Source organism: Chiloscyllium plagiosum, unplaced genomic scaffold (assembly GCF_037043375.1).
Source record: "Chiloscyllium plagiosum isolate Xiang-an unplaced genomic scaffold, Cpla_swu_hap1 HiC_scaffold_24, whole genome shotgun sequence".
NCBI lineage: Eukaryota > Metazoa > Chordata > Chondrichthyes > Orectolobiformes > Hemiscylliidae > Chiloscyllium > Chiloscyllium plagiosum.
In genome coordinates, this window is record NW_028270162.1 from 70,527,308 (window position 1) to 70,539,472 (window position 12,165).

A 12,165-nucleotide genomic window follows, 5' to 3' on the forward strand; every position below is an offset into this window, starting at 1 on the left:
CTCAGCAATTTTGACAGTATGACAGTACCTGCAGACAGGAATCAGAGTTACCGTTTCCAGTTCTGTGAGACTTCCTTCCATAGCGAGAAAAATGTTAGTTTTTAATGCAGGAGGTATTTTGTGGGGAGGGTTTAAGAGTAAAAGACAAGTGCAAATAAAGACCAAAGAGGTAAAAGTCATGGAGAGCAAAAGTAATGTACAACACTCATTCTGGAGAATGAATCTCTGTTCGTGGATAATTGGTGGGAAAGAATGGATGGTGTGAGATAGCAGACCCTGGGACAACAGAGCCTTTTTTTGTAGACGTTGGGGTAAATACACGTGACGATGCGTAAAACTGTTAAATTGGTCAACTCAGTACTGAAGTAGAAGGCTGTAGATTTGCCAAATGGAAAATAAAATCTTGGTCTTCCAGCATTTTTTTTAACCAGTGTGCATCTCATTCCTTGTGCATTCAAAGTGTCTCCTGCAAGTTGTCTGCTGTGATTGGATACTTTGCTTTCTCTCAGCTCCTACCCACACTGCATTACAAGTGTCCCCTTTATTTTTAGGAGTCCCTCTGTGTTCTTCCCATAAAGATGAATCACTGCTGCCGCCACTGTCACAGGTTTCGTCTAAAACCTGTCTGTTCGGTGGAGCAATCTTCTCGCACTCACTTCCTTCACTATCCTTGATGAATCCCATCTGCTCGTCGTCAATATCACATGTTAGTGCTGAAATTCTATCCAAAATGTTCCTATTATGTCTGCAATCCATCTAAAATAGAACTTTTAACTACAAGTTTCTGTGGAGTGCAACTTCTAGTATCCAGCTGAAATATGAATACATAAAATCCAAACTTCCATCTGTTAAACTGTCTGATATTTCAGACAGGATGTGACCTTCGCAGTGAACGATGTTTAAATACGTTATATATATATATATATGTCTGGCCTAGGAGAAAGTGAGGGCTGCACATGCTGGAGATCAGAGTTGAAAAGTGTGGTTGTGGAAAAATGTAGCTTCACCAGCTTTTCCACCACCACCATCGTCGATATCTATATGCATAACCGCCTGTGTATTGTCAATATGTGCATATATATGTGCGCATGTGCATGCATATATGCATATGATTACGTACATATATTTTTAGTTATTTACATCACACAGTTTCATTACAGTTTCATTATTAATGCTCGTCTGATGCTCTGCAAATGTACCAGTTGCTGGTTCCTGAGAGATAGCCGCTTTTACTTCACTGGAGGAATAAAAAGCAAGTACAGTGCAATGGCCGGATATTCAACGAACGTTGACATTTTAAAAAAAAAAGTCAAATGCCATGAATCCTTTGGCATCAATAAAACTGATCATTATCACAGAGTGCGAAAATTCACCCTTTTTAAATAGATCGTCGATGGTGGGTCTGCAGCAAACCGAATGGAAGCGTAAATGGTCCGATAACTAAGATTCCAGGAGAGAAAGGAGGAGAGTACCCCTGAAGGGTCTCCAAGACACAATGACAACCTTTCTGCCTGTGTGTTCTGTTTTGGTTTGATCAATTAAATATATGTTTTCGGGTGCGGAGGGGTAGGGTTGTGAGTTTTCAGTGTGGGACTGACGTGATCTGGTAATCCTGGAAACTGAGAACAGAAAGAGCCGATTTATGCAGAGGGCTTTCTCAACATCTTCCCTTTACTTGTTCCAGTCACATCTCCCTCTGGTTTTACTGATTCGCTCTTTGATATTGAATCTCTCCTGTCCTCTACTGTGTCACTATGTTTATTTTTGGTACTTCCGTTCTCAAACATCTGCCCGGCCAGTTTAAATGTCTCTAGATTAATTTCAGGCCTGATCTGTCTCTCACTTTTCTCTGTTTTCATGGTAGGTCACCGATCAGAATCCTTCACTTTATTTCTCTGCAAACAGCTGTCACTGGAGCTGCGAGTGTCCCCAGCATTTTGCAGTGTGAAGAAAGAATTCTGTAAAAAAGGACAGAAGTGAAATGCTGTGACACATTGTGCGACAGAATTAATTCACTGACACAAGGAATAAGGAACAAGACAGAAAAAAGTGCTGATGCGCCGATTTTCACTGGTTAGGTGCAGCTTCTTTAATGTTTTCGTAGTTAGCACTGAGCTTTCTGCACTGTGATCTTCGTTTAAAATCCAGATTGAGAATGACTCTGTGATGTTGCTTTAAGGGTAATTACAATGGTCAGGGGTTCTTAACGGAGCTAGGTCTGTTGCTGAGTGGTTCTGAACAGGGACTTACAGTAGTTTTAACCATGAATGACCTCTCTTCAGTTTTAAAGGTACGAAATGTATCAGAAGAGGAGTGAAAGGGCTTTGATGAGCTACAAAGCATGAACGGAAAATGACTGAACAAATAATGAGTCAAAGTTATTAATGTGTCACAATTTCTTGTTGCATCGTTTTTCTCTTTCGGAATGAATAAATCACAACTGCTTTTTCAAACTAGCACGGTAGTTTCTGGCTTTTACTGATGTTATAATTGCATTAAAGATATAATGTAGTGATGTGAATTCAAAGCTGCTGAGAAGACTTCTCATCCTTCACACAAACCATGTAGTAGGTGGACTAGATCAGATGTCATCTGCTGCTGTGAAAGCACAGCCGGTGCTGTGTGACTACGTGGCCCAGAAGTATGGCAATGGGCTACTAATTCATTATGCTTTCCACGCGTCGTTTCGAATCCCCCTCTCGTTGCTTTAGGTGGTGGCGTTTTGTTTTACATGACTTCTGTTGAAGCAAACTCTCGAGACTCAGATCGTGAGAACTGATAGGTTTATTGCACGATATATCATGGGGAGTTCACCGTCCTAACTGTGGCTCGGTGTTATTCCGAAGTACAGCACGATTCTGCGGGATTATATAGAGAAAACAGATGGAAGCTGATCGTTACTTACACAGTTTGGTATGCTTACAATGCGTCACGAAAATAGAGGTTAGTCATTGAGATAAAAGCTAAAGCACTATTATGCATTCCACATGTGGACAGAACAAATGGTATCACCATTTGATCAAGTTACACAGTTTGCTAACACTAAGCAGAGATGTACCTAATTAGCTGAATGACGTGTCAATAACTCGTGACGGGAGTGGAACTAAATAACAAGTCTATGTCAGCTTGACTGGTACTACAGCCTGCACTGATCATTCATCAAATGGAGGCAACACGATCTTGTCACTTCAGGAAAATAAAGCCTCCCTTTCACATTTCCTCAAAGAAAGGAAATCACAGCTTGCAAAGCTCTGGAGACACAAAATGGTTTCTCAGCCGGGTTAGGAAAATGGCTTCCAGGCAAACCATGTTAACTGTTCCCCAACAATGCCCCTTTTTCGTTTCATACTCGGAAAAGCAGGTCCGAGGCTTCAACAAATGGGGGCATTTTTTCCGAACCAGGGGATTTGTCGGAGGGGAAAGTTATATGTCAGGCGGGTAACACTTGGACTCTGAGTTGATAGCCTCCTCAAATCCAGGGCTTGAGGGTCTAGGCTTAATGGTGACACGAGGGCTCAGCAGGTAGATAAGTGGGCTTAACTAAGTGGGCTATAGGCGGGGGCAGAGGGTGGCAATAATGAGGTGCAGATTGCGCAGCACTATTTGAGAAAAACAATAAGGAGCGTGATGACTACTAGGGCAATAACCAGCACGATGACACCCTGAACAATGGCACTTCCCAAAGACCCGAACCACCCACCCATTCAGGTACAAAGATCTCAATGGGAGTTGGCAATGTGAAGCCTAGTGGCCGCCTCTCGGATGTGGTCAGCAAGATTGGTAATATTTTCATTGGCAGCAGGGATATAGGTGCAACGGGCAGAGCCAATGAGGCACATGTGCTCCCCTTCTGGGCCAGTAGGTAATCCAGAGACATCCGATTCTGAAGGGCAACCATTCAGAAGGGGAACCATGTCCACATTTATCTCTTTAAAGGCTGAGGCTGAGTTATTGGCCACCTTCTCTATGAGGGATGCCAGGTCCCTGGCTACAATGGTCAGCTCGGCGGTCCCGTAGAAAGGGGCGAATACAGCTAGGAACTGCTCAAATTCAGATAAAGCTCTTTTGGAATGAGTCCTGAGATGCTCGAATGGGAATGACTGGAAATGATAGATGAATGGGTCTCCATACCCAACATAGCAGCTACCAACCCAGGAGAATTGCAGCCAAGGGTAGGCTTTATGGTCGCAAATGAAGTAGGTGTCATTATAGCTACCTAGACGGTCCATCTGGGTACCAGTCCAAAACGTTCTAAAAATGGAGTTACCCGAAGTCTTACTGGGGGACTTCAGGTTAAGTATACTGCTTGTTATAGTAGACCTGATAGACTTTGAGGTAAGGAGCAGGGAATAGTTGCAACTGCTGTATCCAGCAACGCATCCACCTGGAGAGTCGCTCTTAAAAAAAAATCCCAGATGTCCACCAAGACCCGTGGCATTCGTAAGGACCAGGGTAGGGGGTGTACGAGAGAGGTTGTACCGGGGCTGGAAACAGCCTTTGTACTTGTCCAAGGTATAACCCGCTGATTTCCAGCCACGACGAATATTATTGGTCTGGGCAAGGCCCAATCTCTCGAACGTACTCGGAAGTTGCATCGTGGCCACCTTGGAGGACGGATCCCGTTCTAATCACCATTCAGTGGAGTCAGATTCTTTGAATGGGATGGGTTGGAGGGGGATTCTTCCCTGAGAATGAACGGGAATGTGAGCACATACCCAGCAGAGGGAACCATTAATCTCTTTCGCACAGGTATAAGTCATGTGCAGAAAGGTATTAGCATATATTTTGCGAATGATAAAATGCCCTGCTCTGTTCCCTTGGTCCCATTCAAACCCCACCAGGGTGTACAGAGCTAGGAGGGAGACAGAGAAGAGGCAGACAGTCACTACCCAGATTGCACAACCGGCGGACATGCTGGCTTTTCCGGTGTCTGTTGTTCAGGGGTTTTCTGGTCAGGTTATTGGGTGAAGGTGCTCCTTTGCAACGGATGGCGTATGTCCACTCAGGTACTCCTTCGACCTTGTCAGCCGTTCAGTTCACTTGGAGGATGAGATATGGGTCTTTCCACCGAGGAGAAAGAGAATTATTTTCAAAGGATTTTATCATCACATATTCTCCTTGGTGGAACGGATACAGGGGGCCATTTCACAGCGTGGGAAGAGACTCCTTGACCAACTCATGGTTGTGGGTGCTGACCTGGCACAATGATTTGGCTTAATCCAGAAGGGACTCATGAATGAGAAGCAGTGCCACATTTGTGGGAAGTTTGGAGGGTCGGAGCCTCGTGGGCATTGGGCGGCCCATGAGTACCTCAAAGGGAGTTAGCCCGTATTTCAATTTATTTGTTTCCGGAGAGTGTAAATGGCTAGTTGCAATGCCAATGACCAGGGCAAACGTGTGTCCTCTCTCCACCTCCTCTCCTCTCTCTAACCTCCTCTCTCCACCCTCCTCTCTCCACACCCGCTCTCCATACCCCTCTCTCCACCCTCTCTCCAACTCCCTCTCTCTACCCCCTCTCTCTCCGCGCCCTCTCTCCACCTCCTCTCTCCACTCCTCCCTCCACCCTCCTCTCTCCACCCCCTCTCTCCACCCCCTCTCTCCACCCCTCTCCCCACCCCCTCTATCCACCCTCCTCTTTCCACCTTCCTCTCTCCACCCCCTCTCTCCAAACGCCTCTCTCCACCCTCTCTCTCCACCCCCTCGCTCCACCCCCTTCACCCGCCTCTCCACCCGCCTCTCTCCACAATTCTCTCTCCACCCCGCTCTCTCCACCCAACTCCACATCCCTCTCTCCACTCCTTCTCTCCACCTGCCTCTCTCCACTCTCCTCTCTCCACCCACCTTTCTCCAGCCCCTCTCTCCAAACCCCTCTCTCCACCCTCTCTCTCCAACTCCCTCTGTCTACCCCCTCTATCTCCACCCGCCTCTCTCCACCCTCCTCTCTCCACACCCCTCTCTCCAAACCCCTCTCTCCACCCACTCTCCAATCCTCTCTCTCTACTCCATCTCTCTTAACACCCCTCTCTCTCCACCTCCCTTTTTCCACCCCTTCTCTCCACCTCCTCTTTCCACCTCTCTCCCCACACCCTCTCTCCACCCTCCTCTCTCCACCCGCCTTCCCCACCCTCCTCTCTCTACCCTCTCACTCTACCCCGCTCACTCTACTCCGCTCTCTCTACCCCCTCTTTCTACCCCCTCTCTCTACCCCGCTCTCTTTCCCCTCTCCCTACACCGCTCTCTCTTGCCCCTCTCTCTCTACACCCACATCTCTCAGCCTCTATCTCCAACCCCTCTTTCCCCCACTCTCTCCCTTCTCTCTCCCCTCTATCTCCCCTCTCTCACCCCTCGCACACCTCCGCTCTCTACACCCCTCTCTCGAACCCGTTTCTCGACCCCCTCACTCGACCCACCTCTCTTCCCTCTATCTCTCTAATCCATCGCTCTCTCCCCCACCCTCTCTCCGTCTCTCCTCCTACTTCTTCGTTATCTCTCCGTATCTGTCCCTATCTCTCTCCTTTCTCTCCGTAACTCTCCCCTACCTCTCCCCTAAATCTCCCCTACAACTCCCCTGTCTATCTCCACTACCACTCCCCTACCTCTCCCCCTATCTCTGCCCCTACTCTCCCCTCGCTTCTTTCCCCTCTCTCTCAACCCCCTCTCTCTCTTCATATCTCTCTCTCCCTTTCTCTCTCCCCGTCTCTCTCTCCATGGCTCTCTTTCCCCCTCTCTCACCATCTCTCTTTGTCTCCACCTCTCTCTCTCCCCCTCTCTCCCCGCTAACTCTCCCCCTCTCTCTCCCCCCTCTCTCATTCCCTCTCTCTCTTCCCATCTCACTCCCCATCTCTCTCCCCATCACAATCTCCTCTCTTTCTCCCCTCCCGTCCCCCTCTCGCTGCCCCCGTCTCTCTGACCTCTATCTCTCTCTCCATCTCTCTAACCCACTCGCTCTGTCCCCCTCGCTCTGTTCACCCGCTCTCTGCCCACCTCTCTCTGTCCCCCTCGCTCTGTCCCATCTCTCTGAACCCCTATTTCTGTCCCCCTCTCTCTGTTCCCCCATTCTCTGTTTCCCCACTCTCTGTTCCCCCACTCTCTGTCCCCCCCTCTGTCCCACCTCTATCTGCACCTCTCTCTCTCCACCTCTCTCTCCCCATCTATCTGCCCCATCTCTCTGCACCCATCTCTCTATCCACCCTCTCAATCCCCCTCTCTCTGTCCCCTTCTCTCTGTCCCCCACCCTCTGTCCCCACACTCTGTCCCCCGTCCTCTGTCGCCCACCCCCTGTCCCCTCTCTCTGATCTCCTCACAGTGTCCCCCTCGCATTGTCCCCTCTCTCTGTACCCCTCGCTCTGTCCCCCCGCTCTCTGCCCACCTCTCTCTGTCCCCCTCACTCTGTCCCATCTGTCTGACCCCATCTTTTCTGTCCCCCTCTCTCTGTCCCCCCACTCTCTGTTCCTCCACTCACTGTTCCCCCACTCTCTGTCCCCCCTCTCTGTCCCACCTCTATCTGCACCTCTCTCTCTCCACCTCTGTCTCTCCCCATCTATCTGCCCCATTTCTCTTCACCCATCTCTCTATCCACCCTCTCAATTCCCCTCTCTCTGCCCCCCCTCTCCCCCACACTCTGTACCCACACTTTGTCCCCGCCTTCTGTCCCCGGCCCTCTGTCGCCCACTCTCTGTCCCCTCTCTCTGTCCTCCTCACAATGTCCCCCTCGCACTGTCCCCTCTCTCTGTACCCTTCGCTCTGTACCCCCGCTCTCTGCCCACCTCTCTCTGTACCCACTCACTCTGTCCCCCTCTCTCTGTCCCTCTCTCTTTGTCCCCGTCTCTCTGCCCCTCTCTGTCCCCCCTCTCTCTGTTCCACTTCTCTCTCCCCTTTCTCTCTCCCACTTCTCTTTCCCCATCTCTCTGTCCCATCTCTCTATCCAACCTCTCTATCCCCCTCTCTCTGTGCCCTCTGTCTCCGCCCCCGCCCTCTGTCCCCCTCTCTCTTCCCCCTTTCTCTACCCCCTCGCTCTGTCCCCCTCGCACTGTCCCCCTCTATCTGTCCCCTGCTCTCCCTCCACCGCTCTCTGTAACTGGCTCTCCGTCCCGCGTCTCCATCCCCCGCTCTCTGTTCGCCGCTCTCTGTTCCCCGAATTCTGTCCCACGCACCCTGTCACGCTCGCTCTGTCCCTTTCTCTCTGACCCCCTCACTATGTCCCCTATCTCTGTGCCCCCTCACTCTGTCCCCTATCTCTGTGCCCCCTCCTCTCTGTGCCCCTCCTCTCTGCCCCCTCACATGTCCCTCTCTCTCTATCACCCTCTCTCTGTTCCCTCCTCTCTGTCCTCCTCTTCTAATTCCCCCTCCTCTCTATCCCACTCTCTGTTTCGCCCTCTCTGTCCCACTCTCTCTCCCCTCTCTGTCTCCAACCTCTCTCTCTCCCCATCTCACTGCCCATCTCACTCGCCATTTCTCTCTCCCTTCTCTCTGTTCCCCTCTCTCTGTTCCTTCTCTCCCTCAACCCACTCTCCCCCATTTCTCTCCTCCTCTCTCTCCACAGCCTCTCTCCCTCTCTCACCCCCTCTACATTCCCCCCTCACTACCCCCTATCCCCCTCTCACTGTCCCTCTCGCTCTGTCCCCCTGCTCTCTGCCCCCGGCTCTCTGTCACTCTCACTCTGATCCCGCTCTCTGTCCCTCACTCTGTGTCCACCCGCGCTCTCCCCCTCACTCTCTCCCCATCTCTCTCCCTTCTCTCTCCCCCTCACTCCCCCCTCTCACTGACCCCTCTCACTAACCCCTCACTCTCCCCCTATCTCCCCCTCTCGCTGTCCCCCTCTCTCTGTCCCCACCTCTCTCTTCCCCTCTCACTATCCCCCTCTCTCTATTGTCACTCTCACTGTTCCCTCTTTCTGTTCCCCTCTCACTTGCCCTCTCTCTCAACTCCATCTCTATCTCTCCCCCACTCTCCCCCCACTCTCTTCTCCCTCTCTTTCCCCCCACTCTCTCCTCCCTCTCTCTCAAAACCCCCCTCTCCTCCCTCTCTGCCCCTACTCGCTGTCCCCACTCTCTCTCCCCCTCACTCTCCCCCTCTCACTTTCCCCTCTCTCTGTCCCCCCTCGCTCAGTACCCCTCTCTGTCCTCCCTCTCTATATCCCCTGCTCTCTGTCCCTCTTGCTCTGTCCCCGCTATCTATACCCCTCTCTCTGTCACTCTCCCTCTGACCACTCTCTCTGACCCCCACTCTCTGTTCGCTTTCTTTCTCCTCTCTCTCAATCTCTCCCCATCTCCCTCCTCTACTCTCTTCCCCTCTCTCCCCCTCTCATTCCTCCCTCTCGCTCCCCCTCACTCCTCCTCTCTGACACCCCTTGCTGTCCGCCCCCTCCGTACCCCCAATCTCTGTCACCCCACTCTCTGTCCCCGCTGACACCCCCTCTCGCCCTGTCCCTGTCTCCCTCCCCACTCACTCTCCCGCTCTCACACCCCTCTCTCTTCCCTCTCTCTCTCCCCACCCCATTTCCCTGCATCCCTCTCTCTATCCCCACTCTCTATCCACCCTCTCTGATCCTCTTGCTCTGTCCCCCGCTCTCGCAAAACCTCACTCTCTCCCCCTCTCTCTCCCCTCCCTCTCTCTCCCAACCTCTCTCCCCATCACGCGTCTCCCCTCTCTCTGTGCCCCCTCCTCTCTGTCCCCCTCCTCTCTGTTCATCTCCTCTCTGTCCACCTCCTCTCTGTCCCCCTCCTCTCTGTCCCCATCCTCTCAGTGCCCTCCCTCTGTCCCCCCTCTCTGTCCCTCCTCTCTGACCACTCCTGCTGTCCCTCTCCTCTCTGTCCACCCTCTGTCTGTTCCCCCCTCGCTCTGTCCCCCTCTCTCTATCCGCCTCTCTCCGTCTCCCATTTCTGTCCCGCCTCTCTATGTCCCCTGCTCTCTGTACCTCTTGCTCTGTCCCCCACTCTCCCTAAACCTCTCTCCCCCCTCTCTCCCCTCCCTCTCACTCCCCACCTCTCTCCCTATCACGCGTCTCCCCTCTCTCTGTGCCCCTTCCTCATTGTCCCCCTCCTCTCGGTTCACCTCCTCTCTGTCCCCCTCCTCTCTGTCCACCTCCTCTCTGTCCCCATCCTCTCTGTCCCCTCCCTCTGTCCCCCATCTCTGTCCCCGTCCTGCTGGTCCTCTCTGTCCACCCTCTGTCTGTCCCCCCTCGCTCTGTCCCCCTCTTTCTATCCACCTCTCTCTGTCTCCCCTTTCTGTCCGGCTCTCTATGTGCCCTGCTCTCTGTCCCTCTTGCTCTGTCCCCCGCTCTCTATACCCCTCTCTCTGTCACTCTCTCTGACCGCCACTCTCTGTTCACTTTCTCTCCCTCTCTCACTCTCTCCCCATCTCCCTCCTCTACTCTCTTCCCCTCTCTCCCCCTCTCATTCCACTCTCTCGCTCCCCCTCTCACTCCTCCTCTCTGACCGGCCTATCGCTGTCCGCCCTCTCCGTACCCCCTCTCTCTGTCACCCCACTCTCTGTCCCCGCTCACTCCCCATCTCGCTCTGTCCCTGTCTCCCTCCCCATTCACTGTCCCCCTCTCACACCCCTCTGTCTTCCCCCTCTTTCTCCCTACCCCCTTTCACTGCACCCCTCTCCATATACCCCTCTCTCTATCCTCCCTCTCTGATCCTCTTTCTCTGTCCAACGCTCACCCTAAACCTCACTCTCTCCCCCTCTCTCTCCCCTCCCTCTCTCTCCCCACCTCTCTCCCCATCACGCGTCTCCCCTCTCTCTGTGCCCCCTCCTCGCTGTACCCCTCCTCTCTGTTCACCTCCTTTCTGTCCCTCTCCTCTCTGTCCGCCTCCTCTCTGTCCCCATTCTCTCTGTCCCTTCCCTCTGTCCCCCTCTCTGTCCCTCCTCTCTGTCCCCCTCCTGCTGTCCCTCTCCTCTCTGTCCACCCTCTGTCTGTACCCCCTCGGTCTGTCCCTCTCTCTCTATCCACCTCTCTCTCTCTCCCCTTTCTGTCCCACCTCTTTATATCCCCTGCTCTCTGTCCCTCTTGCTCTCTCCCCCGCTCTCCCTAAACCTCACTCTCTCCCCGCTCTCTGTCCCCTCCTCTCTGTCCCCTCCTCTCTGTCCCCATCCTCTCTGTCCCCCTCCTGCTGTCCCTCTCCTCTCTGTCCACCCTCTGTCTGTCCCCCCTCGCTCTGTCCCCCTCTAACTATCCACCTCTCTCTGTCTCCCCTTTCTGTCCCGCCTCTCTATGTCCCCTGCTCTCTGTTCCTCTTACTGTGTCCCCCGCTCTCTATACCCTTCTCTCTGTCACTTTGTCTCTCTCCATCACTCTCTCCCTTCTCTCGCCCCCTCTCTCTGTACCTCTCGCTGTCCCCCACTCTATCCCCCACCTCTCTATGTTCCCTACTCTCTGTCCCACTCTCTCTGTTGCCATTCTCGCTGTTCCCTCTCTGTTTCCCCTCTCTCTTGCCCACTCTCTCCATCTCTCTCTCCCCTCTCTCTCCTCCCTCTCTCTCAAATCCCCCCTCTCTCCCCATCTCTCTCCCCCTCTCTGCCCCTGCTCGTTGTCCCCCCTCTCTCTCCCCCTCTCACTCCCCCGCTGTCCCCCTCTCTCTCTCCCATTCTCTCTGCCTCCTCTCTCTGCCCCCCTCTCTGTGTCCCCTATCTCTGTCCCCACTCTCTGTTCCCCCCTCTCTATCCCCCTCTCTCCGTCCCGCTTCTCTCTGTTCCCGCTCTCGCTTGCCCCGCTCTCTCTGTACCCCCCACGTTCCCTCTGTCTGGCCCCATCTCTCTGTCCCTGTCTCACTGTCGACCCGTTCTTTGTCCCCTTGCTCTGTCCTCCCCAACGTCCCCTCTCTCTGTACCACTCTGTCTCTGTACACTCACTCTCTGTCCCCATCTCTGCCCCCCTTTCTCATTCCCCTCTCTCTCGCTCTCCTCTCTCTCCCCTCTATCTGTCCTCCCTTTCTCTGTCCCCTCTCTCTCGCTCTCCTCACTCTCTCCCCTCTCTCTGTCCTCCCTCTCTCTGTCCCCCTCTCTCTGTCCCCGTCTCTCAGTCCCCCGCCTCGCTGTCCCTCTCTCTCTATCCCCCTCTCTCTGTCACGCCTCTGTCTGCCCCCTCTATCTGTCCCCCCTCTCTGACCCCCTGTCTCGGTCCCCCCTCTCTGATCCTTGCTCTGTCCCACTCTCTCTGTC